This window comes from Mytilus trossulus, chromosome 5, assembly GCF_036588685.1.
Source record: "Mytilus trossulus isolate FHL-02 chromosome 5, PNRI_Mtr1.1.1.hap1, whole genome shotgun sequence".
Classification (NCBI taxonomy): Eukaryota; Metazoa; Mollusca; class Bivalvia; order Mytilida; family Mytilidae; genus Mytilus; species Mytilus trossulus.
In genome coordinates this window covers 67,027,205-67,033,204 of record NC_086377.1, presented here as the reverse complement: position 1 = coordinate 67,033,204, position 6,000 = coordinate 67,027,205, and the positions used below count along the sequence as shown (strand labels likewise).

The window sequence follows — 6,000 nt, the reverse complement described above, 5'->3', positions numbered from 1 at the left end:
CGTATGGAATAGGAGCCGTACTTTCGCATAAAATGGACGACGGCAGTGACAAACCAATACCTTATACATTTCGAACACTTACATCAGCAGAGAAGAATTATTCCGTTCTTGAGAAGGAGAGTCTAGCCATAATATTTGGTATCAAGAAATTTCATCAATATTTGTATGGGCAAATCATAACTGATCACAAGCCGCTCATTTATTTCGAGAAGATAAACCTATACCTACAATGGCCGCATCTCGAATTCAAAGGTGGGCACTGACGTTAGCTGCATATGAGTACACGATTGTATACAAAGAAGGGAGTCTGAATGGTAATGCAGATGGACTATGTAGACTACCGATGAAAAACAAACATTGAAAAGACACCAACGCCAGGTGATACTATATTATTAATGGAACATTTAGCCACTACACCAGTTGATGCTAAACAAATTCAAAAGTGGTCACGCAAGGACACAATACTGTCTTTGGTGCTTATATACATTTTGAATGGATGGCCGTCAAAATATCCCACTGAAGACATAAGACCGTATAATAGTAGAAAAAATGAACTCTGTAGTCAGGACGGATGCATATTGTGGGGAGGAAGAGTAATTATACCACAACCAGGACGTGAAGCCATGTTTAACGAATTACACCAAGGACATCCAGGGATTACTAGAATGAAAAGTCTAGCAAGGAGCTACATATGGTGGCCGGGATTGGACAATGACTTGGAATTAACTGTAGTTAATTGTAACAGTTGTCAGGAAAACCGCAAACTACCAGCAGAAGCACCGTTACATCCGTGGGAATATCCGAGCCATCCGTGGTCAAGAATACACATAGACTTTGCAGTACCATTCATGAACAAATCATTTCTAATTATTGTTGATGCGTATTCAAAATGTATAGTTTTTCCAAATATCGAGAAACGAGTACAGGAGAGACAACAAAAACAAAATGATTATCACGATAAGAAATCTGTGAACAGACAAATTAATGTAGGACAGGGAGTATTTGCCCGAAATTTCGCAATTGGTTCAAAGATTAAATGGATTCAAGGAGAAGTTATAAAACAACCAGGACCACTTTCATTTCATATTTAAAAATTGCAAGATGAACGTGTCATTTGGAGATATATTGACCACATCTTGACAGAGTACGAAACTTCGATTGCACAAACAACGAACATGAAGAAAAATGTGACAATGACAATGATTTGTTTTAGCCAGAAATAACTATACCGATAAGTACTCCTGAGACCGAACAACCGCAAATCGAGAAACCGTCAAATATGACTGAACAAATGAAATTACGCTATCCGAAGAGAATAAGAAAAGAACAGTCGCATTTAAAGGATTTTGAATTGAAAAAAATGGTTGATTAAGAAGAGGCACAATAATCCTCACAACCGTTTGAAGTGCATTAAGTACTTCGCAGTGCATGTGTGTACATATCAATTAGTGTAAGAAATAACAACAAGACCAGTGCAAATTTTTTTATTTTTATTTTCATAGTAGGACATTATACATGTTATAGTTTCAGTGCAGACAAACTAAAACGAATGAATCTTTGTAATCTGACATTTTTATTTGTTTTTAAACTGATATGGAATTATCAAACAGAAGGCGTGAAAAGACATTAATTTTCTGTAATTGAGTTATTTTTTTTATTTTTTTTTTATCTAAGGCCGGATAAGTGTTATAAAGTTCACCGCACTTTATTACCGTATAATCTGTTACATCAACATGATCAACTATAATTGACAGATCAGCAACTCTCACATGTCTGCACGTTCTTAAATAAACATGTAATTAAATAGATCAATTGAGGTTCTTATACACATGGTGTCATTCTGTAGTGTGACCATCAAACGATGTACTTGCTGATAAATATTAGTTATAGAAACTGGACTATATTATTACATAGCAAATATATTACAAGATCTAGAGCAGGCTCGATTTTTTTTAAATTTGAATTTATTGTCTAAAAGAAGTGCACTACAAAATAACTGCATTTGTTCTCGGGTCATATTTGCGAAAAGGTTATGATGAACTTTGACCGTTAATTATTAAAGTTATGATCAGTTATGGTTAGGTCTCTTGATGTTATAGTTTTAATATTTCTACATATTGTTAAATACTGATTTTAATAGAGAAGGATACAAATTGCTGATTTTAACCATTTCATTCGATAATTAAAATCTATTGTTTGTAACATAAGTAGAAAAAACCTCCTCGAGCCCCTACACAAATTTACTATTGTTTTTTTTTTCAATACGCCATTTATTTAATATATGTCATGGTCACATATTGTGCATACACAGTAAACATATCTGTTTATGGAACGCCACAGCTGTCTTATGTGGTACTCTGATATACCGTTATGATGGTTTGTGCAGCTTACTGTGCCGTTCATTATTTTTAAAGTCATTTGCACTGAGGGGAGTGCACACAACACCTGCATAAATATTATTACTGTTTCACCACTTTATAATTTTTGCAATTAATTTGTGAATATTATTTGGTATTGTATTGTTTATATATGGATCAGGTCAATCTCTAGGGATATAAATTTGCATTTCTTTACTTGATGATATTTGGTATTTAATTGATTTGGGTTTGATAATGATGTTAATATGGAATAATCGTTACTTAATGATATAATTTCGTATGGACTTGATATGCTTTTGTCATTACTCAATATGGTTTCATCATTATTTAATGTGGTTGTGTTATTAGGCAATGGGGTTTTGATATTACTTGATGTGTATTTGGCTTAACGTAATTTAGTTGTTTCATTACATGATGTTAATTTGTTATTTCGTAATGAGGACCTGAGGATTATAAACACTTCCTAGTTGTGTGTGAAAGTCTGAATAGTGTGAGAAAAAATCATCACAATAGACTAAAATCCCTACTGGAGGATAATCATATCCCTTATTACAGTATATTTAATTATTATGAGGATCTTCTCGAATTCATAGTAGACTTTTCTGGGAACAACCTTATAACTGTGTCTCAGCAGCTAGAGAGATTTAGAACAAATCTGCAAAGACTGGATCTATGCATTGCATGCCAAAAGAGTTCAACTTTTAGAGAAAAAAATGAACAATCAGTTAAAGTTCTTGGTGCTTAACTTGCAGGTGGCTGTTAGTCGTGGAAATGTAACATGTAACAAGTATTATACTAATTATGTGTATATACTTAATTAAATACTAAGTGATATAGAAAAGTACTCATGAGTTAAAATTATAACTAGTGTATATGAATATTAATGACCCCTGTAAATAAACTTGTAGACCTTAAATTGTGTTGACGACCTCTACAATTTTAAAAACTAATCTTTATGGTTTTTCTTTTCTATTTCTTTTTCTTTTTCTTTTTCTTTGTACCCTTTTAGTTTTTAAGTACATATAAACTAAATATGAAATCACACTAGTGCATAAATTTACCCATTACTAATACGGAATAATAGTAATTCATATCACTTTTCTTTTGCTAAGAGAAATTTACAAACAACTGATAAGTAAGTATTTTTATCCATTTTAAAATATATAGTGTAAATACAAGTTCCTGTTTTTTCTAATTTCTAATAACGCAAAAGAAAAAGAAGAAGAAGAAAAAGAAGAAGAAGAAGAAGAAGAAGAAGAGATGATTTTCCGCTTTAGAATTACGTAATGATGTTTAAAAAGTTGACGTTTAACACTACATGATGTGTTCGTTCCAGTAATTGATATACGTGGTTCTGTCATAATGAGATAAAACCACGTGACTATTTTGGAAAATCTAGTTCTATTCTTAAAACTCTTTTCCTTGGATCACAATGGCAATGCATCGAGTCAGAGTTCAAATCAATGTTCGGGTAACTGTTTGAATTAAACTTCGAGTTAGCCTTCAATTTAAGCTTCGATTAAATTTTAGATTTCGAGTTAGAATTCAAGTCATAATTAGAATTAAATTTCGAGTAAGCATTGAGTTTCGAATTGAACTTCTAGATTCAGTTACCTTTTGAGGTAGAGTTCGAGTAAGACTTCGAATTTGAGTCTCATTTAGATGAAGATATCGAGTTGAAATTAGAGTTATCTAAAATAGGTTCTTATTTAAATTTTCTATCGCGGATCAAGGGCATTTACTCGGTTATGCGAAAGAAGGGTTAAGGGTACAAAAGATAAACAACGTTACATGATCAATAAACTCATCATAGATACCAGGACTAAATTTTGTATATACGCCAGACGCGCGTTTCGTCTACAAAAGACTCATCAGTGACGCTTGAATCCAAAAAAGTTAAAAAAGCCAAATAAAGTACGAAGTTGAAGAGCATTGAGGACCAAAATTCCTAAATGTTTTTTCAAATCCAGCTAAGGTAATCTTTGCCTGAGGTAGAAAAGCCTTAGTATTTCAAAAATTCTAAATTTTGTAAACAGTTAAATTATAAATATAACCATATCAAATTCATATCAGCACAAAAAGTGCTGACTACTGGGCTGGTGATACCCTCGGGGAAATAAATCTCCACTAGCAGTGGCATCGACCCAGTGGTTGCAAATAAACTCATCATAGATACCAGGACTAAATTTTGTATATACGTCAGACGCGCGTTTCGTCTACGAAAGACTCAGCAGTGACGCTCGAATCCAAAAAAGTTAAAACGGCCAAATAAAGTACGAATTGAAGAACATCGAGGACCACAATTCCTAAAAGTTTTGCCAAATCCAGCAAAACACCATTAAGAAATCGAAATAAAGTTAAATGTGGTGTGATTGCCAATGAGACAACTATCCACCAGAGTTTTAATACATTAGATGTAAACAATTAGAGGTACCCGTAACTAATAACTAAACAACTTACGAAAAACAAATATGACACACATGAAACAACAACATTTGAAATACAGGCTCCTGACTTGGGACAGGCATTTAAAGTATGAGCACGTGGCGGAGTTAAACATGACTGTAAGCACTAAACCCTTAACCCTACCATTGGCAAATAGTGTAACAGCACAACACAAGAAGAAACTGTAAAACTCATATGCAATTGGCTTAACTCTATAGATCGGTATGATGTGGCAATATCAATCAATAAAAATCTTGGGGGGGGGATTTCGGATGCACCGGCAGAGTAAGCAGATTCTGCTCAACACGTGACACCCGTCGTGTTTTTTGAAAGTACAAACCAAGTGGTTTGGTCTAATTCGATAGGTCATATTCAAGGAAAAGAGGACGGATGTGGTTACGACAACCGGAACATATCCATCGTCACCTGTGAAACAGATTTACAAAAAGTTTATTTTTTTCAATACAGTGCAAAGTATAATAGAAATGAAAAATCATCGAGTTAGGAAAAAAACATATCAAGTCAATACGACATTAAACCATCACGTAAAACTGAAATATCGTTAATTAATGACTATTCCATATTTATAGTTAATTATATCAAAACGCGTAATGTCAAAGCCATACTATGGAGAGAATATATCACCAAGCTGTGGCGTTCCATACATGTTTGTTTTAATTTTTAACAGCAGCAAACCTGATAAATGATAGTTGAAATAATAAGAACACAAAGATATTGCTACAAACGAAACAAATTTCAATACCTATCATGCCTTGAACTGCAAATTCGGGAAAATGTATTTAAAGAAGAAATGAAGGTCAGTTATATATACTTCTATGTAAAACACTTTCTTATTGAATATCTTTTTTTTTCTATATTAGTGACAGTGATGCGTGAAACACTAACACATCATGTCAAACAAGAAAGTGAATTCATGAAGATGTGTTCATGCAAAACTGAAATGAATCTCCGTTCAATCACATGGGAAATTGTTTAATAAATTCAATTATAGTTTTCTAGGAGACAATTTATTAATATTTGTTTCGCCTCGTTAAATGTCTGTTTAAGGTTGATGGGATGTATTTCATAGGTATTCAAAATTTTCAAAGAAGTATAATAAATTTCTGATAATTTTGTATGCAAAACGTCCTAATCAAAATCCATAGAATTTTTTAAT

At 33.0% G+C, this 6,000-nt stretch overlaps 1 protein-coding gene across 1 annotated transcript in view; it reads left to right on the top strand.

The window, feature by feature from the left end:
- Positions 1–5,513: 5,513 nt before the first annotated feature.
- The window catches only part of LOC134718231 (uncharacterized), a 31,961-nt gene continuing 31,474 nt past the window's right edge, over positions 5,514–6,000 (top strand). Inside the window, exon 1 of the mRNA XM_063580724.1 lies at positions 5,514–5,640. The gene's annotated coding sequence lies outside the window, so the exon portion shown is untranslated. The remainder of the gene's footprint in view (positions 5,641–6,000) is intronic.